The sequence below is a fragment of the Nilaparvata lugens genome, chromosome 13, assembly GCF_014356525.2.
Source record: "Nilaparvata lugens isolate BPH chromosome 13, ASM1435652v1, whole genome shotgun sequence".
NCBI lineage: Eukaryota > Metazoa > Arthropoda > Insecta > Hemiptera > Delphacidae > Nilaparvata > Nilaparvata lugens.
The window spans coordinates 14,912,738-14,939,806 of record NC_052516.1 but is presented as its reverse complement, the minus strand read 5'-3'; positions in this window follow the sequence as shown (position 1 = coordinate 14,939,806).

Genomic DNA, 27,069 nt, shown 5'->3' with positions numbered 1-27,069 from the left:
TTTTTCTCAAATGATATAGCTTTTATAGTAGAGACAATACATTTTAGCCAAAACTGGAGGATCGATGTTCGATTCCATAGTGTTGATTCGAATTCTCATAGTTTATAATGAAATTGATAAAACTGTATCTAACGTGATTCCTGTCAATAGCTTATTGACTCTCCTTGGATGATTGGACACTTGATTCTTGGTCAATTTATTCTTGATTCTTGGTCGATTGATTCTTGACTCCACTCGATTCTTTTGTCTTCTTGACTCTTGGTCGATTGATTCTTGACTCCACTCGATTCTTTTGTCTTCTTGATTCTTGGTCGATTGATTCTTGACTCCACTCGATTCTTTTGTCCTCTTGATTCTTGGTCGCATGATTCTTGACTCCACTCGATTCTTTTGTCCTCTTGATTCTTGGTCGATTGATTCTTAAAATCTTCTTGACTCTTGATTTCGACATTGATTCCGAACTCTAGCAACTGAAAGCATACAATGTACTTGCTTTCAGAAACTGGAGAATCGAATTTTGATTCAATCTTCTTCTTCTTCTTGTAGTTCCTATCCGTTTCGGATGTTGGCAACCAGCATGGCAAGAATCTCCTTGACTCTTGATTGCGACATTGAATCCAAGCCCTAGCAACTAATAGCATACAATGTACTCGGTTCCAGAAACTTGAGAATCGAATTTTGATTCAATAGTCGATTCCAAACTTATTTATTGGTCGATTGATTTTTGATTCCACTTGATTCTTGGTCAATTGATTCCTATGTCCTCTTGATTCTTAAAATCTTCTTTACTCTTGATTGCGACATTGAATCCTAGCTCTAGCAACTAATAGCATTCAATGTACACGGTTCCACAAACTTGAGAATCGAATTTTGATTCAATAGTCGACCGCAAACTTATAATCGCCAGAGACCAAGTAATAGATTCTCAACAGAGACTGTTCAGTTGAGCGAGATTGTGTTTGTAATCTGACGGATTATCGGAGACTAGTCAATGGTGAATTATTATTAAGTTCAAACTTCAATGCTGGATTTGGGTGGGTTGATAATTTCTGTTATTGGGACTGGGGTTGATGGAGGATCAGGTACTCTAGCGGAATACCAGGAGAGGAAATAATTCTAGAGAATCCAGGGAAAAGTAAGAGTATCACTATACTAGTCCAGTCAATATAGACATAAAAAAGGGGGTGTGCTTGCAATTTATATTGTAGTTCTGATTTTTTAATATATTATTTGGATACATAAGAGAAGTCCAGAACAAATTTTTTCACGCAAAATTTCGTTGTGCTAGATACAGGGTGGCTCAAAAACCTCGTATTTTCGGCTCATTTTCCAGTTTTCAGCTATTTCTGCCAAATCTCGTTATCGGACAGAAAAATTTACACTTGCCTTTTTTCTAGAATATGAAAGTCTGAATAGAATGAGATCATTCGTAACTCTCTATCTCCAATGAGTACTGAGTTATGTTTTTTCAAAAATGAATGAAATTTGAAGAAAATATCAATTTTGATGAATTTTAGTTTTTCATCAACAAATATCTTCCGATTGTTACCATTTAGATATATAATTCAAAAAATCCCTCTTGGCGTATTTTGTGCTCTACAATCTGTGATTAGGAAGAGCGCTCTATCTCATATAGATTACTAGGTACACCTGACAACAATGCTCCTTGTATTGTGAAAAACACCCAATTTTCAGCTTTCATCACCAACTACATAGTCTTCAAAATGATATTTCGCACAATGACATGAGTTCATAAGATTATGTTCTATGATAATCACCCGTTAGATGCACTCCATTTCAGTATTTCCTAGTGGAGAGGCGCGCTTAAGGACACCTCAAGGATCAAAATTTCAAACACTTATAACTTCTGACACAATGCTTAGATTTCATCGTGCTAAACTCCATTCTTCTTTGCTCGTCAAAGCGGTCCAAAATCATGCATCATAAGTCAATACACAAATCCCTTTCCTCTTCTTTCCACTCTATCCAGCAAGTTCTCCTTCTTTTCCTCATGTAGAGAGGACTTGAACGTTTTTCACTCCCACCCACCAATACCTAACCTTTTCTTATTTCCCCTCTTTCTTTCTCTCTCCTCCTACTTCTGTTTCTTCTCTTGTGACTAATTTCTTTTCTCACTCTTCTCTCCTACTCTCCTCTTCTACTTTTGTTTTTTATCTCTTTCCCTACTCTCTTCTCTTCCTTCTCCTGTTTCTAATTTCTTTTCTAACTCTCTTCTCCTACTCTTCTCTTTCTTCTTCTGTTTCTAATTCCTTTTCTCACTCTCTTCACCTACTCTTCTATTTCTTCTTCTGTTTTTAATTTATTTCCTCACTCTCTTCACCTACTCTTCTCTTTCTTCTTCTGTTTTTAATTTCTTTTCTCACTCTCTCCTCCTACTCTCCTCTTTCTTCTCCTGTTTTCTATTTCTTTCCTCACTCTCTCCTACTCTTCTGTTTCTTCTCTTGTGACTAATTTATTTTCCCACTCTCTTCTCCTACTCTCCTCTCTCTTCTTCTGACTCTCATGTCTCTCTCACTCTCTTCTCCAACTCCTCTTTCTTCTTTTGTCTCCCATTTCTTCTCTCACTCTCGAGCAGCTGTCCCCTCCATTAAGGTGCTAATTTCTTTCGCTCATTACAGGAATGAAAGCCTGTCTGCCTTCCACTGAAAATGATGTCACAAATTCAGCTTTCTTTTTTTCCCTCTTTACTAATTACTAACGCTTTTTGAAATTGCCCCTACTAAGGGGCAAAAGGGGCTGATTGTATTTTTGCTTCTAGTGCTGCTGAGAAAAGAATTATAAGTATTGGACTGATCGTTTCCAGGAATCTCATAATTAGTACTATAAACGAATGTCTAATGACTCATTAGCATGTTCAAAGCAATTTGTCGTTTCTTGAGAAAAATTACGTGAGTATGAAAGGACATTTCAGGTTGGTCTCTTGATGAATTTTTCCCTTCTCGTGGTGCGGCATTTATGAAGGTGTTATGCACTGCAGGGTTCAAGATACCGTTAAAAAGAGGAAATCTAACGTTAATGTAACTCATCAATTGTATTTGTTACATGCATTAATACAATTTCATTATTTGGAATTAAACAATTTCCAGAATTCTCCTACAGGCTTAAGCCCAAAACTGTTTCAATTCATTATCAGTCTCTGGTTCAAGCCTATAATATGTTAATTGATGTTGGGAACCTAAAAGAAGTAACATAAAAAATCTAGTGTGGCGCACTCACACAACTTTCCTTGCTCATATTTGAAACTACGATCAGACTTTTGTATATGTGTATATATAATTGAGTACTTTTTCCTTTTTGTAAATTGTGAAATTCGATGATTTTTTTAGTCGTCATTTTTTCAAAGTCATCAAAACAGCTGTTCTACAGATGAAATATCTCGACTATGTGTTCTTTTTATGAACTTCTCTACCTACCTACCTCATGCACGAGAAGGAGGTTAAAAAGTCCATTTCTCAAGGATGGGGTGGACCCCCCATTAGTTTCCCAGAAAGGAGACTCATGACAGTTAATAGAACTGATAAATAACTATACAGGGTATGAATTTGAAAAAAATCGGTCAAGTTATTTTGAGAAAATCGTGAAAAACATGTTTTTTTTTAGTAATTATCCACCATTTTTCTCAAGTATATTACGGAGCTCCTGCAATTTTCTCAGAAATGAGACTCATGTCAGTTGATAGGGCTTATCATAGCTATCCATGGTATGGATTTAAAGAAAATCGTTAGAGCCGTTTTGGAGAAAACCGTGAATAACATGGTTTTTTAGTGATTATTCGCCATTTATCACAAGAATATTATGGAGCTCCTGCAATTTTCCCAGAAATGAGACTCATGTCAGTTGATAGGGCTTATGAATAGCTATCCATGCTATAAATTTGAAGAAAATCGTTAGAGCCGTTTTTGAGAAAACCGTGAAAAACATGGTTTTTTAGTAATTATCCGCCATTTTTTCCGCCATTTTGAATTTCTTATTGTCAGATCCTCATGGTATAAGGACCTTAAGTTTGACATTTCAAGTCAATCGGTTGATTAGGAATGGAGTTATCGTGTTCACAGACATACACACATACACACACACACAGACCAACACCCAAAAATCATGTTTTTGAACTCAGGGGACCTTGAAACGTATAGAAAACTTGAAATTAGGGTACCTTTATTTTTTTGGAAAGCAATTCTTTCCTTACCTATGGTAGTAGGGCAAGGAAAGTGAAAATATTGAAAGAATATGATCATTGTCAATGATATTGATATATCTTTTCCTGTCATATCAATAATTAAAACGTCAATAAACAAAACAAATCATGCTTTGAATGTAATTCCAATTTTGTCCCTTTTTACTTATAGATGAGAACAGATTATGCACCACGAACACGCATATCTCACGTTTTAACTAAAGCATATATCTGTATTTGTACAGAAACTGAGATACACATATAATGAGGGAAAGTGAAATGCCCGTGTTCGTGGCGTATAAGTCTGTACCCACCTTAAAACGGGACAGTATTATACGTTTTTTTAGGTTTCTTTCAGGCGCCAACCGATCAGCCAATCGGAGAGCTTCCTGCCCTGACGACTCTGAAAACGTCTCAAAAACCACCTGATATGATATCACCCTTCTCACTGACGTTTCTTAAATTTCTCTTATGGAGAGACAAGAAATTGCCCCTTCTAATCTCATTGCATTATAACGAGTCATTACAGTATTTGAGAGTAGTTTATATTCATTCATTCACAAGAACACATATTTAAGAATATACAAAGATTCAATTCTTCTTCTTCTTCTTCTTCTTCTTCTTCTTCCTCTTCTTCTTCTTCTTTTTCTTCTTCTTCTCCTCCAGATCCTTCTTCTCCACCTCCTTCTTCTTCTCCTCCTCCTACTTCTCCTCCTCCTCCTCCTCCTGCTCCTCCTCCTCCTCCTCCTCCTCCTCCTCCTCCTCCTCCTCCTCCTCCGCCTCCTCCTTCTTCTTCTTCATCTACCCATCTTTTCCTTAGACGGCCTCGGTCTCTCTTGCCTACTGTCTCGTAGTTGATGCACTTCTCTTATGACAATATATAGTCCAGTCACTATAAACATTGGTGCATGCAATTCATATTGTAGTTCTGATTTTTTTTTATATATTATTTGGGTACATAAGAGAAGTGCAGAACCAATTTCTTCATGCAAAATTTCCTTGTTCTAGATACAGGATGGCCCAAAAACCTCGTATTTTCGGCTCATTGTCCAGTTTCAGAGGGAAAAAGAAGAAAATATAATTGGGAGAAGAAAGCTGATAGAGTGATAGAGAGTAAATAGATAGAGTACCTTTCAGATCGCATGAGACGATTTTTCCCTCACTCTATATTTGTTAGGTACTTTCCTTGCCCTATTACCATAGGTAAGGAAAGTATTGCTTTCCGAAAAAGTTAAGGTACCCCAATTTCTAAATTTCAATAAGTTTCAAGGTCCCCTGAGTCCAAAAAACTGGTTTTTGGGTATTGGTCTGTATGTGTGTGGTGTGTGTGTGTGTGTGTGTGTAAGTGTGTGTGTGTGTGTATGAGTGTATGTGCGTCTGTGTACACGATATCTCATCTCCCAATTAACGGAATGACTTGAAATTTGGAACTTAAGGTCCTTTTACTATAAGGATCCGACACGAACAATTTCGATCAAATGCAATTCAAGATGGCGGCTAAAATGGCAAAAATGTTGTCAAAAACAGGGTTTTTCGTGATTTTCTCGGAAACGGCTCCAACGATTTTGATCAAATTCATACCTAAAATAGTCATCGATAAGCTCTATCAACTGTCCCCTCCATTAAGGTGCTAATTTCTTTCGCTCATTACAGGAATGAAAGTCTGTCTGCCTTCCACTGAAAATGATGTCACAAATTTTAGTTTTCCATCAACAATATCTTCCGATTGTTACCATTTAGATACATAATTCAAAATCCCTCTGGGCGTATTTTGTGCTCTACAACCTGTGATCAGGTAGAGCGCTCTATCTCATATAGATTTCCAGGTACACCTGACAACAATGCTCCTTGTATTGTGAAAAACAACTAATTTTCAGCTTCAACCATCATCACCAGCTACATAGTCTTCACATTGATATTTCTCACAATGACATGAGTTCATAAGATTATGTTCTATGAGAATCACCCGTTAGATGCACTCCATTTCAGTATTTCCTAGTGGAGAGGCGCGCTTAAGGACACCTCAAGGATCAAAATTTCAAACATTTATAACTTCTGACAATGCTCAGATTTCATCGTGCTAAACCCCATTCTTCTTGGCTCGTCAAAGCGGTACAAAATCATGCATCATAAGTCAAATTCGGTCGAAAAGTGGAAAATTTATTGTTAAGTGTACTCAAGCCCATATTCCAATACACGAATCCCTTTCCTCTTCTTTCCACTCTATCCAGCAAGTTTTCCTTCTTTTCCTTATGTAGAGAAGACTTGAACGTTTTTCACTCCCACACAGTAATACCTAACCTATTCTCTTTTTCCCTCTTTCTTTCTCTCTCCTCCTACTTCTGTTTTTTCTCTTTGACTAATTTCTTTTCTCACTTTTCTCTCCTACTCTCCTCTTTCTACTTTTGTTTTTTATTTCTTTTCTTACTCTCTTCTCTTCTCCTGTTTCTAATTTCTTTTCTCACTCTCTTCTCCTACTCTTCTCTTTCTTCTTCTGTTTTTAATTCCTTTTCTCACTCTCTTCACCTACTCTTCTATCTCTTCTTCTGTTTTTGACTTCTTTTATCACTCCTTTCTCCTATTCTTATCTTCCTTGTTTTTTTCTATTTATTTCCTCACTCTCTTCACATACTCTCCTCTTTCTTCTCCTGTTTTTTATCCCTTTCCTCTCTCTCTCCTTCTCTTCTCTTTCTTCTCCTGTGACTAATTTATTTTCTCACTCTCTTCTCCTACTCTCCTCTCTCTTCTTTTGACTCTCATGTCTCTCTCACTCTCTCCTCCAACTCCTCTTTCTTCTTTTGTCTCCCATTTCTTCTCTCACTCTCGAGCAGCTGTCCCCTCCATTAAGGTGCTAATTTCTTTCGCTCATTACAGGAATGAAAGCCTGTCTGCCTTCCACTGAAAATGATGTCACAAATTCAGCTTTCTTTTTTTCCCTCTTTACTAATTACTAACGCTTTTTGAAATTGCCCCTACTAAGGGGCAAAAGGGGCTGATTGTATTTTTGCTTCTAGTGCTGCGAGAAAAGAATTATAAGTATTGGACTGATCGTTTCCAGGAATCTCATAATAAGTACTATAAACGAATGTCTAATGACTCATTAGCATGTTCAAAGCAATTTGTCGTTTCTTGAGAAAAATTACGTGAATGTGAAAGGACATTTCAGGTTGGTCTCTTGATGAATTTTTCCTTTCTCGAGGTGCAGCATTTATAATGGCAGTGGATAAAGATAGAAGAATAGCGATGCCGATTCTTTGCATTAATTAATTATATTTCTACACTGTCAAAAACATAATTGGCATCGTTGTGGACCTAGAAAAGGATAGTACCACCGGCATTGTCGAATGATGGACAAGGATAGCAAAACCAAAGTTGATCAAATACTGTCATTATAACGTGGACCTCACTATAGAAGGAGAATTAATAAAAACAATATAAAACATGTAGTAACCCTTTTATTTAAACAAATTTTTAAACTTTAAAATATTTTAACGACTAGTCTCGACCTACTTTGGCCATTTTCAAGTTAGAATGCCAAAATAAAAAGGGTACAACATTATTTATATTGTTTTTATCAACTTTAATCAAGTAGCTCATACAAGTGAAGTTATTCTAGAAGAAGAAGTACTAAAAAAAGATAGAATATTGGAAAAATGAAGAATAATATTAAAAACTGAAGGAAATTCAGGGTGGAATTGGATTTCGGTTGATGAGACGGGAGAGAAGGTGTAATGTAGTAATAGAAGAAGAAGAGAAGAGAGAAATGTAGACAGGACAGGAAGATAAGTAAGAAAGAGATGGGAATAACGTCAATATGGCAGGAAAATGATGGAAGTAAGCAAGTTGAGGAGGATTGATTGGGATAAAGAAGATGGAATGAGAAGTGGTTGAAGAGTGAGAAGGAGGTGATTATATAGATATAGAAGACGGTATAAGAGGAGGAAAAGGAAGAGAAGTCGGTAGATGGAGAGGAGGAGAAGATGGTGAGAGAGAAGTAAGAGAAGAATCTCCACAGAAGTAGAATACTGTAAAAGAGAACATATCAAGCAGAGACGATTGACAATAATTGAATAGACTTGAAACGTTGTCAAAAATCCACTTTAATTAAAAGTTCACGCTACAAACTTAATAAAAGATTGACAATATTGGAAACAATGTGATGAATGGGAAAATAAATCATCAAAGCAGAGGCAAGATGAATTAGAATAACAACAGAAAATAAAAACACTTCATTTATATGGGCTACTTTATTAAAATTAATAAAAACTCATAGTACCCTTTTATAAAAATCTGGTGTGGTGCACTCACACAACTTCCCTTGCCGTTATAAAAATTTATCACCTGACGCTAGTGTTCCCGCGCATCTCAACTCTACTTTTCTAAGATCTGAACAGCTGGTGACAGGACAATAACGCTGGAAACACACGATGTGTGCTATCTCTCCATAGTGAATGATTTAATAGAATCAACAGTTGCCAACTGTTTGCAAATTGAATAATCTTATTTTCTCGAATTTTGAGCTTATTTTCAATTTATGTGAAAATGTTACTGAACATTAATTGTAGAGATTTTCATGCTCAATCTTTTCCACTTGAATTTTTTTATTGAAATCGTATCTGAAGCCTGATAATTGGGAATCTAAAATCAAACTTTGCATAGATGGGGCGGAGCTCCAGAAATTTTTACAGATATGGGACTTATGGCAGTTGATAGGTATGAATTTGATCAAAATCGTTGGAGCCGTTTTCGAGAAAATCGCGAGAAAACCTGTTTTTGACAACATAATTCACCATTTTAGCGGCCATCTTGAATTGCATTTGATCGAAAATGTTCGTGTCGGATCCTTATAGTGTAAGGACCTTAAGTTCCAAATTTCAAGTCATTCCGTTAATTGGGAGATGAGATATCGTGTACACAGACGCACATACACTCATACACACACACACACACACACACACACCACACACACACACACACACACACACACACACACATACTGACCAATACCCAAAAACCACATTTTTGGACTCAGGGGACCTTAAAACGTATAGAAATTTACAAATTGGGGTACCTTAATTTTTTTCGGAAAGCAATACTTTCCTAAACCTATGGCAATAGAGCAAGGAAAGTAAAAACAGTTCACTTATATGGGCTACTTTATTAAAATTAATAAAAACTTATAGTACCCTTTTATAAAAACATTTAAAAAAGCTTTCAAGACTAGTTAAAATGTTTAAAAATTTTTTTAAAACGTTTTAATAAAAGGATACTACAATTTTTTATAAATTTAAAACATTGAAATACAACAGATTTGAATGAACAGAAAGGCAAAGCTGGTAGTTAAGAACATACATTTGAAGATGAGGAAAAATGAACAAATAGAAATCAGCAGGCAAGAAAAAGATGAAGAAACGAAAGAAGAATAAAAAATAAACGCAAATCGTTGAAAAAAGAAAGATCAAAGTGAATATTAGCAGTGTGCACTCGGAAATTCGACACCGTTGCTATCTCACTCACTACTTGATGATTAAGACCAGGGGCCATTTCTTTTTACAAAGTCAGTCTCCATTCCACTTTCCTCTCTCTCTCCATTCTTCTTATTTTTCTCCTTTTTCTCTTCTCCCCTTCCCCTCAAACAGACGTTTCCATCTCCTGCCGCTAAGAACATTTTAACTTTTTTTCCGTTTTAGAGTAAGCTACACTTTGTGCTCCTGTTTAACTGTACAACGAATCGAATTACTGTTTCATTGCTTCAACCATCTGAATTCAAGCAATTGAGACGAAGCACCTCTGTTCTCTTTTCCACTGTTACCTCTTACTTTCACTTTTCCTCCTGCACTCTCTCTCTCTCCCAATTAGTTTCACTCAATCTATCTCGCTTTCTCTCTATATCTCCAGTCTCTCTGCCACTCTCTCACACCCTCACTATCGCTCTTTTTCTCTATCTTTCTGCCTCTCTACCCCCCTATCTCTCTTTCTTCCACTCTTTCACACCCTCACTCACTCACACTCTCTCTCTCTTTAAAGGTTATTATTATTGTATGGCTTTGAATGACTTCAATCCTATATCAGTGAATGAAGTTTGTAAATAGTAATTATAACACGCAATAAGCAACTAATTACTTATACCCCAACACATATAATTTATAGTGGGGTGTATATTTATTCATTGAAGTTATAATTCATTCATTGTTGAAACACCGCTGATTTATGTAGTTACATTACAATACAATATTATCGATATTCTAATGTTCCATTCAATCTTCATTGTAATTAATAAGTGAAATTTGTTGAATAATTAGCTGTTGTACTGTAATTTATTGTAGATTCGTGTATAGACCAGAATGTGTTGTGACTTACTTGAATAAATAAATTTTGAATGGTGGGGAGACCCAAGGGTAGTTGCACCTCACCGTATATAGTCCAAAGTTCCCTAATGGGAAACCGGACACTAAGGTTATAGTCAGCACAATACTTTAAATTTACACTTTTCACTGCGGAATAAATTTCATTTTGATGTTAAAAAGTCCAAACATATACAAAACTGAATCAAAACACAAAACCACTAAGCCAAATTTAGAAAATATTAAATTTAGAGCCGAAATTTTTTTTTCTTCAAGGGTTGTGTGGCAGAGAGGTCCAGGAGTCCTAACTCCACCCTAATAAAGGCATAAAATCAATTAATCAATCTCTCTGTCTCAGATAGACTTTTGGTAGAGAGTTAGTGGAACCAGGATATTTTGAATATTCTTTCCGAAGAATGGACATTATTGATATATCCAAAGTTCCGTAACAATATAATCTCTAGTTATTCCGAATTGCTTTTTCATATCATATACAGCTGTTCAATAATCATATTCTTAGTCTTTATTATGTAAATTCATATTTAATTTTGCTGTATTGTAAGCTACTGTATATAAGTGTATAAGCCAATAAATATTGTAATCTACATAAATAGAGTACTCAATCAACCAATCAAACAATCAATCTCACTCTCTCTCTGTATCTATTTGTATCTCTCTCTGAATCTCTCTTTGAATCTCTCTCTCGCTTTCCCTCTCAATCTCTCTCCTCAATTCTTGTTTTCTTCTTGACACAAAAGTAAACTCCACCAAAAATAAGCTATCGATGATCTTCATACTATTTTATTCTACTGTTATCAATAATCAATCATCTCCACCTTCTCACTCGTCTCTTTCTCCTATCCATCACCCCCTCTCTGTCACCTATTCTCTCTCTCTTCCCTCTTTCCTACTCCTATTCTCATAACCCATCCTGCTTTCAGCTTCTTTTTTGTTAAAATAATCACTACCAATACCATGATGTTGATTGTCTAGAATTTCGTCTCTTTCTCCTATCCACCTTCCCCTCTCTGTCACCTATTCCCTCTCTCTTCCCTCTTTCCTACTCCTATTTTCATAACCCATCCTGCTTTCAGCTTATTTTTTGTTAAAATCATCACTACCTATCTCATGATGTTGATTATCTAGAATATTGACTCGTCTATTTCTCTACTTCTCTCTTTCTCTGTGTTCTCTCCAATTTTTGTTTTCCTGTTCATCTTCTCCTTTCTGTATTTTCTCACTATAAATCACTCTTCTCCCTCATTCTATTATTCCACACACAAATATATTATGATGAAGGATAGAAGATAGGTACATCATCATGAAAAACGAGATGGATAGTGAAGAATGCAAAAACATTATTAGCCTATCCCCTCGCAAAATAATATTTACTATAGATTTCAAAGCAAACACAAGCGAACGATCTCTAATGGAACACCAGATAGAAAAAAGGAAATCACGTTAAAAAGTGATGGAAAACAGGATCATTCAGGTCAAATGAGAGAAAATTTGAGAGGAACATTATCAGATTCACTCACTCATGAATTACTTCAGATTTTAAAGTATTCAAGGAAGAAAACTGTAATTAATTGCAGTCTGTGGGGAACGAGAGATCTAGAGAATGAGGATATTACAGAAAAGTAGGATTGATTTATGCAAATGAAGAGAGGGGTTTTGGAGTAGTAAAGGAAGAGGGTATGAATAAGATATTGATTCATGAAGATAGAATGAGAACGAAGGAGAGAGATTTGGATAATATCAGACAGGTGATAAAATATCCATGGAGCTATAGTGAGGCTCACGTTATAATGGCAGTGTTTGTTTAGCAATGGTATTGCTATCCTTGTCTATCATTCAACAAAGCGGATATTTCTTTCTCGCTTTGCTCTGTTGACAGATCGTCTTTTAACAATGTAGAATCAATTAACAAAGTATTCAATCTTAATTTTGAAAATTCACTTTGAAATTATTGAAAAATATAATTTTTTGCTCAATAAAATATAATTGATTATTTTGAACGAGAATGAATATTACATCAATAAACCTGTATAAGCTACCATTTATAGGAGACATTTACAAGACTGCGGATCGGCAACGTTGTTCTCCTATCTTTCTCCACTACCATCATAACGTGGACCTACTATAACTTCATGGATCAATCTTTTATCACCTCTTCTGATAATATCCACATTTCTGAACCCCTCTGTCATACTATCTTCATGAATCAATCTCTTTTTCATACCTTCTTCCTCTACTACTCCTCAACCCCTCTCTCTCTCTCTTTATTTACATAAATCAATTCTAATTTTCTATATCCTAATTGTCTATAGTGAGGTCCACGTTATAATGACAGTGGAGGAAAATAAGAGAACAACGTTGCCGATCCTCTGTCTTGTCAATGCCGTCTATGGACGGTAGCTGATACAGGTTTATTGATGTAATATTAACTGTCCATTCTCGTTTAAAATAATCAATTATATTTTATTAAGCAAGAAATTATATTTCTCAATTATTTCATAAAGAATTCTCATAATTAAAATGGGATATTTTGTTAATTAATGAAATTAATAATTCTACATTGTTGCGATCTGGCAACAGAGCAAAGCGAGGAAGACATGGAGCTATCCGATTTGTTGAATGATAGACAAGGATAGCAATACCATAAAAATTGAAATTTATTCACAACACTGACATGTTTCACAAATAAATATTTTGTCATACTTACTCAATTGCAGCTGTTTTCCATTCATCAAATCAAGCCGGTAAACAGCTGTTTTCATAAAAAGAAAACATGTGATTTTCATTACAGCATACTATACTGTAAAGAGATCATAATATGTTCTCTTTACAGTCGAGTATGTTAGGACTTTACTGAGTCCTAATATCATCTGAGTAATTAATATACTAACTCAAATAATTAGAGAACTCATTTAAGGAGTTTGAAGTTATAAGAACTCATCTGAAATCTTATAATTTAGGCCTGTATTATTTTAATTGAGCTCGAAGGGTCTGTCTTTTATGAACTAGGCGCTACGGGCTAGGTCATGTTTATAGAATGCAGTAGCTCGAGCAGCAGCAGTAATGATTCCTGTTTCTCAGCAATATTATTCTTTCTCAGATAAGTATGCCAAAAAATATTGTACGTAACTAGTACGGTAAAGTATTTAACGCATTCGTATGATAATTCTGCACTCAACTACGTTTCGGGCAGAAACAATCATACTTCATCATCTTCACTTCAGGGATTAGGTTTTATTAATGAACCTGTTCCGGTACTCATCTCTTTCTTGGTCTCCCTGCATCTCTTTTTCCTGTAGGTCTATAGTTTTGGACTACAACAGGAATTCTTCCAGGTGGCATTCTATCTAAATGACTGCACCAGTTGCGTCTATTTTGAATAATTCTTTCAGGTAGAGGAGCAACCAATAAACCCTGTCTTATATCAGTGTTTCTTATTCTATCATACTTATACGGTAAATTATCGTTACCGGACTTGTTATGTAAAGTACTATTACAATGCAATTATTATAAAAAACAGTATCATGATGGAAAAAAAAGAGCTACAGTAGCTTAACAGCTGTGGTTTGATTGCTAATCAAACACTGCCATTATAACGTGGACCTCACTATAGAATGGGAGATCAATTCGGAAATTATTCAATTTTCATCAGAGTTAATATTATGACTAACAATTCAGGGCGGAGATAACAAGAAGTCAAAGTTTGCGCAGGTATTGGCTTGCCAACTTGCCAACTCAAATTCGATAAGATCACAATCAACACGAGACCGAGTTCTCACTTTGGCTTTTTGCGCCGAAAATCAGCATCAAAAGAAACTGAGAGAGCGAGAAATAAGCGTGAAAATGAGTTGGAATACATTTTTCACAAGCCCGGGAAAAACAAAATGGAGGTTGTTGGTGGTAAGAGGGGTGAAGGGAAGTGAAATAACGGTGGTACTGCTTGCCAAGTCCTTAGCAAGGCTCTGGTTTGTTTTGGTTGTGGTGGAGTGGGGTAAGAGTCAGGTTTAAGGGGTAGGAGGGGAAGTGGAGTTATGCAAATCAGGTGGAATGGAATTAGGAGGAACAGTGATATAAAGGTGGTGAAGGAGGAGGAGGAGGAGGAGGAGGAGGAGGAGGAGGTGGAGGAGGAAATTGAGGAGGAGAAGAAGGACGAGGTAGCGACGAAGGTGAGAAGAAATATGCGGGAAAGGTTGATAAGGTGATGGAGGATTGAGGGGGAAAGAGGCTGATGATGGAGTGGAGGAGTAGTAGAAGGTAGAAGAGTGGGAGGAGTAGGTGTAGGAGAAGGAGAGAGAAAAGGATGAGGAGGAGAAGGAGGAATGCGTGAAAGGAAGGATACGGATTAATGAGGGGTAATAAGGAGGATGTAGTGAAGAATAATAAATATGAGAGGAGAACGACGGAGATAGAGAAAAAGGAGTTGATGAATGTTTGATTGATTGATTGAGTACTTCATTTATGTAGATTACAATATATACTGGCTTATACTTTTATATACAATAGCTTACAATACAGCAAAATTATAGATGAATTTACATAATATAGACTAAGAAAATGATTAAGAATGTTGAAAATAATAAGAATGTTGAAAGATGTAAGACGTTATGGTAAAGGACGAAGTAGGAGACAGAGTAAAAGATGAAGGAGGAGGAAGAAGAGGTGGATTAGGTGGAGAAGAAAAGGAGAGGAGGAGAATAAATTTGAGAATAGAAGAATAGGGTGGAAAGATTTGCAGAGATGATATATCGAGTGTGGAAAGAGAGACAACCATCTTAGAGAAGAAGTGAGTTTAGAGAATGATAACAAGTGAATCAGAAAAAAGAGAAATATGAGAGGTACACGAGGAGAATAAATGGAGAAAAGGATGAAATGGAAAGAAATAGTGACAATCTAAAGCGAACGAGAATTCGAAAGAGAAGAATAGAATAGGACAGCTACTTTCATTTTTACCCAGGAGGGCGGAGTTAGGGCGCAGCCGGCCCTCTCTCACATTCAACCCTCAAAAGTGGATAGTACACAGAAAAAAGAAGCAAACCAAAAATACAAGGGGGAAAACAATACAAGGAATCGAAATTACAGACCCTTGGAACAATGGAAGAGGAAGATAAAAGAAAGAAAAAAAAATGATAACTAGAAAAAATGGAATGTAGTGTTGAGAGTAGGAAGAATTGAGAGAAATAAATGAATATTTGTCATTTCTTTAGTCCTTATCAGTAATCAGTCCTCAGGATTATTAGGTGACGAAGAAGCATGATAAGAAAGGAACCATTGGTAGAAAGAGGATATAAAAAATGAGAGAATTAGTGTAGGAAAATAGGTGGGAACATGAGTAGGAGAAGGACTTTTATGTAAATAAGAAAGGAGACGTGAACAATGAAAGAAGAGAGTAATGATGCTGAGATTATTGAAAATAGAGGAGAATATTGAAATGATAGAAACTGATAGAACACTATGTACTAAGAACAATAAGTCGGAAAGAGAACAAACAAGAGAGAGTAGCTTAATATGTGTATAAAGAGATAGATGAGGAGAAGGAAACTAGAGCAGGAGAAAGAGAAAGGAGATGGCGAAGAAGTATGTAGGAGAAGGAGTAAGGAGGAAAAGGAGTAAGTAGGAAAAGGAGTAAGAAGGAGAAGGAGTAACATGGAAAAGAAGTAAGAATGAGAAGGGGTAAGAAAGAAATGAGGAGTAGGAAAAGGAGTAACTAGAAATGAGTAAGTAGGAAAAGAAGTAAGAAGGAGAAGGAGTAACAGGGAAAAGAAGTAAGAATGAGAAGGAGTAAGGAAGAAATGAGGTAAAAAGGAAAAGAGGTACAAAAGAAAGATGTAAGAAGGGAACTAAGTGAGGAAGAAAAGAAGTTAGAAGGAGAAAGTAGGAAAAGAAGTAAGAAGGAGAAGGAGTAAGAAGGAAAAGAGATGGAAAGGAAAAGAGGTAAAAAAGCAAGATGTAAAAAGGGAACAAAGTGAAAAAGAAAAGAAATAAGAAGGAAAAGAAGTATGACATTGTTACCGAAAAAGATTACCAGCAAGTTTACCGGCAAGAAACAGAAGTTCAATAAAATTAAAAAAGGTGGAGAGTAAGAGAGATATCTAAGAACAACTCACAAGAAAGAGAATACCAAGAATGGAAGAAGACGAACAGAAAGATGTAAAGTTGAGAATCGAGTGGGAAGGTGAGGATAACTAATATTATTGTTGGACGCTAAACCGAGATAAGGTTCAGAGTCAGGCTGAGTCATTTGAATAAGTAGAATGGATGAGAGAGCGAGAAGGTAATATTATAATGAATGAGCCAGAAGGAGAGGGTAGTATTTTAACCAACTACTGATGAGATTATTATATGATTCTAGCATTTCAAGGTAGCGGAGGCGGATTAAAAGATTTGAAGATAACGAGGTGATTAATTTAGAATTAGGTTAATTTAGGGAATAATTTTTCTAAGTGGGAAATGATTTGGAGTTTAAGATTATGATTTCTCGTTTATTATCGTGAAGATCAGTATTGGAGAAAGGTTTCAAGTCTCGATTTGAAAATTTTAATTAGTTATGTTTCATCTATGATGGATAAAATCGTTCTTAAAGCTTTCTACTATAATTCCGTGTACCATCTCGACAATATCACCATCTACAGGTCAATCTATCAACTACTTCCAGTCATTAAGGCTAAAACAACCTCTAGAGTATTAATGTATCTTTTTTCAATTATTTATTTGTTCTTAGAATAAGTGAATCATTGAATGATTGATTTTCTTTTATTCATTCCTTCATTTATTCTCACAATAGCTTCATAATCAAATTGATAGGGAGAGGAGAAATAAGGTAACCTTGTGCTATCTCTTTCCCAATGTAGATAAGGTTACACAAAGTCCGAAATTATTAAATACTGTAGTAGTTCTTAACTCCACAAAACTTTCTGACCACAGAATAATAATGCCACAGAGCAGATTTCTTAATGAAGATGCTTTAAATGTCTACAGATAGACAAAATTTGTTGTCAATATTTGCAGTAGCAGAAGTCTTCGGGGTGAATTACAACATTTAATTTGGATTTTCGTTTGATAATAATTATGTTTCAATTATTCTCTCAATCTACTAAATACTATGGAACAGTTTTAGTAATTATTTCAACAACTACGCAAAAAAACTTAAAATTTCACAAGAGAATGTATCATTGTCTATAATGTGACTATCTTCAAATCTATTTCGATTTAATTTTGGATTGACAATCATTTGACTCTTGAAAATGAATTTCAGTATTTGTAAAATACCGCCGCCTTGTGACTTACTAATTTTTCATAATATATATATTTATATATCAAACAATTTTCATATACTATATGGATGGATAATTAACGTTTGAGACTCCCGATCACTTATTATATTTTTTGTTTAGTATTATACTCTGAATAAGATTAATTAATATCTTTTGATGCTTACTTACTATAGAGTATCAAGTTTATTTAATTTAGTTTTATGATTTGAAGTTTTTGAGTTTTCCATTTTTTCAAATTTCCATTAACCCTATACCACCCCATTAATCATCCTTAGTTCATCTAATACCCCATACTCCTTTTGAATTCCTAAACTCTCAGTTACATTAATTTTTTCCCCTTAGTTTATTGTTACAGTTAGCATTTATTCTATTTATGTATTTTATTATTTGTAGGCACCTGCTGTAAAATCTTTTAGGTTTAGCGAGACCAATTTTGTAATGCTTTTTACTGAATAAAATGATTGATTGATTGATTGACTTGATTATTCTCTTAGAATCGCACATGGATATAGTGGATAAGCACATGAAATATAATATCTTTTTTGATATTTCATATCCACAATTTGGAAGCTTTCCAACTTTCGCGAGATACTTAGTAAATGAGGCATAAAGCATTAATTTTTAGAGACCATCAGATGATCTTGCTTCAAGTCTTCCACCTCTTTTGCCCCATTGAGAAAGAATCGTCTCATTATCAAAAATACAGAAGTGAAAAGAGACTCATCACTCATTCATAATTTATTGTATTCAGTCTTCGATTGACACTGGTATTGTTATAGTTTTTGAGGTCAGAAACGTTTTCAGATTGTTTATCAACTATGGAGAAATATAATCGATTAAAATAGGCCAATGAATTATGAGAAATCATTGAAATTATTCTCTCAGTGATAATTAAGCGTATATTTTCAACTATATTTTGTAGTTTTAATTCTTCTAAATTCGAAATTTCCAGCTCATATAATTTATTTTTGGACTAATTTTGAACTTGAACTTTTTACAGTAGAAACATAACCTATTTTTTTGAACGTTTAACATTATCAAAATTTGGGAATAGAATAGTTTTGGGCCGAGTCTGTTGTTCCATCTTAATCATATTTATATCATTTGTGATTGTATCTACGAATAAATAAATACGCAAATAGATAAATAGATATGTAAATAAAGAATTTTCATAACGGCAAGGAAAGTTGTGTGAGTGCGCCACACCAGATTTTTTTGTTTTGGAATATAATTACAAAATAACATTATCAGCCCCTACAGATGGATTCACATGACGAATTCAACTGTTGATTTTGAAAGCACTCTATAGAGTTCTATTACAGTCTGTAAGAGACTCCAGAAGCCTTCCAAGAAACTAATAAACCGTTAAGGGTTTGATGGACATCGCCAATTAATTGTCACCTAATCGCCCAGCTCCCTGACGGCAGATCCCTTTGATTCCGACCCGAAGCTGACCCAAGGGTGACCCTTCATAATGCGCCCTTACTATAATTGATAACCCTCAGCCCTTAAAATGATTGGCAGCGCTAAGTAGTGGACTTTCAGTGAGAGAGAGAGAGAGAGAGGCAATCTAATCTCTCAATTGTTAACAGTCAACACTATCTGCGTTTCCATCAATGGACAACAATGGAGTTGAAGGAAAGATTGAGTGAGTGAGAGAGACAGAGCGAGAAAGAAAGAAAAAGAGAGAGAGTGACAGAGAGAGGGAGAGAGAGAGAGACACACAGAGAGAATTTGAGATAGAGAGTGACAGAGAGAGACACACAGACAGACAGAGAGAGATTAGATTGGATTTCTTTATTTATGTATTTTACAATATTTACTGGCTTATACACTAATTTACATTAAATAACGGTAATGCTAATTATTCATCGAATTTACAAAGTATAAAAAATTAATCAATTAAAATAAAGATTAAATGCAATTAGAATAACAATAATATAAGATTGTAATGTAACTTCATAAATCGGCGATGTTAATGATATAAAATAAATAATATAAATATAAAATAATATCCTTCCCATCAACACACGACCGGGTAAACAGAGACAGAGAGAGACAGCGAGAGACAGACAGTGTGAGAGAGAGTGTGTGAGAGAGAGACAGAGAGGGACAGAGAGACAAAGAGAGGGAAAGAGAGAGAAAGAAAGTGAGAGAGAGTGATAGAGAGAGACTGAAAGAGTCAGAGAGAGAGAGAGAGAGAAAGTGAGAGAGATAGTGTGTGAGAGTGAGAGATAGAGTAGGAGAGAATGACATTGAGAGGAACAAAGGATTCCAGGGAAAAGGGATTGATAAAAGGAATACCAATTGAGTAGGGATTAAGTGCCTCCAAGCAGTAGACCCAATCAAATAAAGTTCAGAAGAGATCCAAGTAATGGACTTGATAATGGAGAGTTGAAATAGGGACTGGAGGATAAACATAGATACTGGAGAATAGATGATGGAGATAAGAAGAAATGAGAATGGAGCATAAAGAGTAGAGAATGAAGTGTAGAAACTTGATAATATATAATAGAATATACAAAATTCGGAAATGGAGAATGGATAATGATAATAGAGACTAGTCGTCCAGTCAATATAGACATAGAAAAGGGGGTGTACTTGCAATTTTTATTGTAGTTCTACATGATATAATAGAGTATACAAATTCGAAAATGGAGAATGGAGAATGATTATAGAGGCTAGTAGTTTAGTCATTATAGACATAAAAAAGGGGGTGTACTTGCAATTTTTTTGTAGTTCTACATGAGAGAAGTCCAGAAGCAATTTCTCCATGCAGAGTCTCCTTTATGGGCCACAGAGTGGCCCAAAAAACTCGTATTTTCGGTCCATTTTCCGGTTTTCAGCTATTCCTGCCAAATCAAGTAATCGGACAGAAAAATTTCCATCTCTTTTCTGTATAGGGCTACTTGTAATATAAATATAAAGAAAATGAAAATCTCAGTACCCTTTTTTTGAAATATTTTATCACTACATGTTTCGGACATTTATGCCATTTTCAAGTGATATGAAGTAAATTTATATTCATATACTTCCAGTAGTATTTATTTATTTACTTCATAACACTTGAAAATGGCATAAATGTCCGAAACATGTGTGATAAAATATTTCAAAAAAAGGGTACTGAGATTTTTATTTTCTTTATATTTAGAAAAATTTCCTCCTGCATTTTTTTTAGATTATAAAATTCTGAATATCATTAGATCATTCGGAGCTCTCTATCTGAATTAGAATTTCATAATATAAAAAATGGTGAGAGCAAATGTTTCTGTCCGATTACTGGATTTGGCAGAAATAGCTGAAAACTGGAAAATGAACCGAGAATACGAAGGTTTTGGCAACTCTGTTTCTAACACAAGGAAATTTTGCATGAAGGAATTGGTTATAATTTCCACAATCTCTTCCATCAGTTCTATTTAATACCTCTTTCCCATAATATTTTATAAATTGATCATCACCCAAGTGAATATGAGGTTACTGTTTTCAACCAACGAATCAAATCTGATTTTAAAAAATTCATTCTCCATCCACATTTCATTTCAAGCACGTCACGATTCGAAGCAATGGATTCTTTCCGATAACAAAACTTCACAGACAATACTGCAACTGGCAGTAAATATTTCTTCATTTTACGTCTCTCTCACTCTCACCATTCAATCTCACTAACACTCTCTTTCTCACACTTACAATCTCTTCCTTTTTCACTTTTTCTCTTCTCTTCTATGCCACTCCCCTCTTCGCTTTCTTTCCATCATCCTCTCTCACTCTCTCTTCTTCACTACCCTTCTCCTCACCCGTTTCACTCTCCTCTTCCGCTTTTATTTTCTTCTTTCACTCATCGTCTGCCCAGAAAATTATTCAACCATTCAGCAAACCATTCTTTGATCGTGTGCCCTGGATTCTGTAAAAAGAAAAGCAATTTCACCATTCCTATCACAATCCACATTCTCTTATCCTTTCATCTCCTTTTTCTTTCTTCTCGTTTTTCTTCTTCTTCTCCTCCTCCTTGTTGTTGTTGTTCTTGTTGTTCTTCTTTTTCTTTTTCTTCTTCTTCTTTTTTTTTTTTCTTCTTCTTCTTCTTCTTCTTCTTCTTCTTCTCTTCTTCTTCTCTTCTTCTTCTTCTTCTTCTTCTTCTTCTTCTTCTTCTTCTTCTTCTTTCTTCTTCTTCTTCTTCTTCTTCTTCTTGTTATCTTCTTCTCTTCTTCTTCTTCTTCTTCTTCTTCTTCTTCTTCTTCTTCTTCTTCTTCTTCTTCTTCTTCTTCTTCTTCTTCTTCTTCTTCTTCTTCTTCTTCTTCTTCTTCTTCTTCTTCTTTTTCTTCATCATCTCCTTCTTGCTTTGTTCTTCTCGTCCTCCTTATTCTTCTAATTTTCCAATTTCTTGTTTTCCTTCTTCTTCTTTTTGCCTGGTTTTCCTGTTTCTCCTCATACTTCCTTTTTATTATACTTACATTTTTTATTTTTCTTCTCTCCTTGTTCACTGTCTATCTTTCTCTATTCATGTTGTTCTTCTCCTCTTTCTACGCCTTTTTCTTCTCGTTCTTCTTCATCATCATCAACATCTTCTCCTTCTTCCAATTTCTCTTCCTCTTCTTCTTTCAATTTCTCTTCCTCTTCTTCTTCCAATCTCTCTTCTTCTTCTTTCTTCTTCTTCAACTTCTCCTTCTTCTTCTTCTTCTTCTTCTTCTTCTTCTTCTTCTTCTTCTTCTTCTTTTTGTCTGGTTCTCCTGTTTCTCCTCATACTTCCTTTTTATTATACTTACATTTTTTATTTTTCTTCTCTCCTTGTTTACTGTTTATCTTTCTCTATTCATGTTGTTCTTCTCCTCTTTCTACGCCTTTTTCTTCTCGTTCTTCTTCATCATCATCAACATCTTCTTCTTCTCCCAATTTCTCTTCCTCTTCTTCTTTCAATTTCTCTTCCTCTTCTTCTTCCAATCTCTCTTCTTCTTCTTTTTTTCTTCTTCAACTTTTCCTTCTTCTTCTTCTTCTTCTTCTTCTTCTTCTTCTTCTTCTTCTTCTTCTGCTCCTTCTTCTTCATCATCTCATTCTTGCTTTGTTCTTCTCGTCCTTCTTATTCTTCTAATTTTTCAATCTCTTGTTTTCCTTCTTCTTCTTTTTGTCTGGTTCTCCTGTTTCTCCTCATACTTTCTTTTATTATTCTTACATTTTTTATTTTTCTTCTCTCCTTGTTTACTGTTTTATCTTTCTCTATTCATGTTGTTCTTCTCCTCTTTCTACGCCTTTTTCTTCTCGTTCTTCTTCATCATCATCAACATCTTCTTCTTCTCCCAATTTCTCTTCCTCTTCTTCTTTCAATTTCTCTTCCTCTTCTTCTTCCAATCTCTCTTCTTCTTCTTTCTTTTTCTTCAACTTTTCCTTCTTCTTCTTCTTCTTCTTCTTCTTCTTCTTCTTCTCCTTCTTCTTCTTTTTGTCTGGTTCTCCTGTTTCTCCTCATACTTTCTTTTATTATTCTTACATTTTTTATTTTTCTTCTCTCCTTGTTCACTGTTTTATCTTTCTCTATTCATGTTGTTCTTCTCCTCTTTCTACGCCTTTTTCTTCTCGTTATTCTTCATCATCATCAACATCTTCTTCTTCTCCCAATTTCTCTTCCTCTTCTTCTTCCAATTTCTCTTCCTCTTCTTCTTCCAATCTCTCTTCTTCTTCTCTTTTTCTTCAACTTTTCCTTCTTCTTCTTCTTCTTCTTCTTCTTCTTCTTCTTCTTCTCCTTCTTCTTCTTCTTCTTCTTCATCTCATTCTTGCTTTGGTCTACTCGTCCTTCTTATTCTTCTAATTTTTCAATAATTTCTTGTTTTCCTTCTTCTTGTTTTTGCCTTCTTCTCCTGTTTCTCCTCATACTTCTTTATGTTCTTGTTTGTTATTGTTTATGATCTTGTCCTCATACTTCTGTATGTTCTTATGAATCTGGTTATATCCTTAATCTCCGTATTCTCTCTCTTCTATTTGTTGTTCTTGTTCCCCTACTTCCTCTTTTCTTGTTTTCAACATATAGTTCTCCATCTCTTACTCCACTACCTACTCCCACTAATTTCCATTTAAATCATCCAATACCTCCGCTTTCCCTCATCCTTCCTTCTTCTTCTCCTCCTTCCTCTTGTTACTCTTCTCTTCATTCGACTGTTTCTCCTTTTTTATTATCACATCATCATCTTCCTCTTCTCCCTTCCTCTTGTTACTCTTCTCTTCATTCGACAGTTTCTTCTTCTTTATTATAACCATCATCATCTTCCTCTTCTCCTCCATCACTTTCTTTCCCTCCTTCTTTCTTCCCATCTTCTCCTCCTTATTCTTCATCGTCTTCTTTGTCTTTCACTTGTGCTTCTCGTCCTCTTCCTCCATCAATTTTCACTCTATCCCTCTTCCAGTCTCTTTCTATCCACCATATCCTTTATCCTTCACCCCTTCCGTCTGAGTACCGCAATCATCCTCCCTTCCAAAGAGCCTTCTAAACCGAATTTATTATTTGTTGTGTGAACTCTTGTGCTCACTTTGTGTGGCTGACATCTTGCATCATGCAGTCCAAGTCATATTCTGTGAACAAACACTGCTCCAGAAAACAACACAAACGTGTTTTGAAATCAAGTGGTGGTTGAGCCATTTTTCGAGTGAATTTCTTTTGTCCTATTGCGAACTCTGTCGTATTCTCTATCTTTTTTCTTTTTTCTCTCCTCATTCGTCTTCTCGTCATTGATCTCTGTGTTCTTCTTGTACTTTCTTGTTCTCCTTTCCGTCTACTTCATGCTCTTGTTCTCATATCATAGTTCTCCGCCTTCTTCTCTTTTCTCTTTGTTCTTCCTCTTCCTCTTCACTCCTTCTCAATGGTATGAGAAGGATATTATTTTATATTCTTCTTAGAGAATCAACAATTATTGTTTGTTGAAACACCGCCGATTTATAAAGTTGCATCACAATATTGTATTATCTTTACTCCACTTCCATTCAATCTCTATTCTCATTGATTAATTGTTTATACTTTGTAAATTTTGTTCAATAATATTAGCATTACCGTCATTTGATGTAAATTAGCATAGCCACCTCTAATAGAGGTGGCTATGAGATTAGTGTATACGTCAGTAAATATTGTAACATACATAAATGAAGAATTCAAATCTAATCTAATCTTATTTATTTATTTATTTATTCATTCGTTGATATAATTGCAAATCATATGAATATAATCAGGATAGAACAACAGGCATAGCCCAAAACTATTCTCTTCCCAAATTTTGATAAAATAATAATGAAATGTCCGAAAAAATAGGTTAAGTTCTCACTGAGGAAATTTAAAGTTCAAAGTTCTGTCCAAGAATATATATTAGCTAGAAATTTTGAATTTAGAATGATTAAAATACCAAATTATAGTCAAATTTTGCACTTAATATCACCGCACTATTATTTGTCTCTCTTTTTATTATTGTTACCTTATTGATGGTTTTTCGCTATTCGTCCTATTTCTTCATCTTCATCTTCTTCCTCATTTTCTTCTTCTCTTTCTTTCAATTATCTACGTATTTGTTCTATATTTCTTGCTGTTATTCTTCTCTCCTTCTGTTATTCTTGGTCCTTTTCTACTTCTTCGCCTTCTTATTCCTTTCCACATTTATTTATCTTCCATTTCCTTATTCTTCCAATTCTTCTTCTAATGCTCTTTTCCCCTACGTCTTCTGCTCACCAACCATAGTGGATATTCTACTGGGATTTCGATATTATTTTCGATTCAACCATCTATTTCTACTTTGTCTTACTCACTCTCTCTCTCACTCTCTCTCTCTCTCTCTCTCTCTCTCTCTCTCTCTCTCTCTCTCTATCTATCTATCTTTCACTTTCCTTCTTCCACTTCTCCCCTACTACTCTAGCATAAGCATTGTCATGATTATCATCCTTGTCAGCTTATCGCGTTTTGTTTGATCAATCCATCATCAACAGAAAGCATCAGAGTTTTTCCATCTGAACTGTTCTACGAAAGTTTCTGCAAGAACTAAAACTAATTTCAAGTGATAATCCAATAGAAAAAGAGTGACTTCTCAAAAGTCATCTACAAAGTTCAGTGGTGGAGCCTGAGGGCTTCAAGATTCAAAGAATTAATTGAAAACTATTCAGAGTTTTTCACTTTGGGTTTGACATGCTTGTGCTTAATCCTCCGTTAAACTAACCGGATGGGACAGATCGAGTTCGTTGGCTAACGAAATTGGAAATCAACCCACCCCTCCGTCCTTTTATAGAATAAAACTGGATAACAAAGAAAGTGGACGGAAGAGGAAATTGTATAAGTATTTATCAAGTCACCAATCAGCTGTTAGTTTGCCAGCCAGGATAGCAGAGACGACTAAGGCGTATGTAGCGCTTCCTGTCGTGGGCTCGAATCCCGCAAGTAGAAGTGGACGTTTCATCTCATCAAATCAACCTTTTAGTCGCCATTTCCAACGCACAAGCAAACAACTCATGTGGGCATCATTCGCAATAAAATAATCTGAATTATCAATATTGCATGCAATTATCAACCATCGAACTATTTCCCTTAACTTTCCACTGCTCAAATTATATCTACGAGATTTTTAACCAGTTCATCATTGAATTTTAAACTATTTCTCGTGACTTTCCACTACTCATATAATATCCGAGGCATTTTCAGCGAGTTCTTCAGCCCGGGGTTCACTAGTGTTTATCTCTGAAATAGACAATCATGATTATTGCCCCTCCAAAATAAAAAAAATCCAAAAGCTCCATGAAAAACAGAAGTTTTACTATCAAAAAATGGAGAATATTAAAAAAATACCTTTATATGGGAGAATATATCAATAGTATATGAATAGAATATATAAATAATATTTCATCTTAGAAGTATACAATCATGAGGTATACCCCTCCAATATAAAAAGGTCCAAAAGCTTCTGAAAAACTATAATTTGACACAGAAAAAATAGGGACATGAAAATAATACCTCTATGTGAGAAGAAATTCTAAATGATGAACAAAAATATACTATTTGACAGTATAAGGAGAGAAGATTGAGTAGCTCACAAGCATCTGGCACCAAGGCTTCATTCATTTTTTTTCTCAACCCTCTCTTTGTTTTTGATTTTTAGGATCAGGTGGGGTGCGCGCTTTCATTTTGGCGGGAACAGAGCACACGCCAACAACATGTGACGTCACAAGTCACGTGACAGCCTACTGACAAACTGGCGGCAATCTATTAGGATAGAAGATAGAAAGAGAAGGA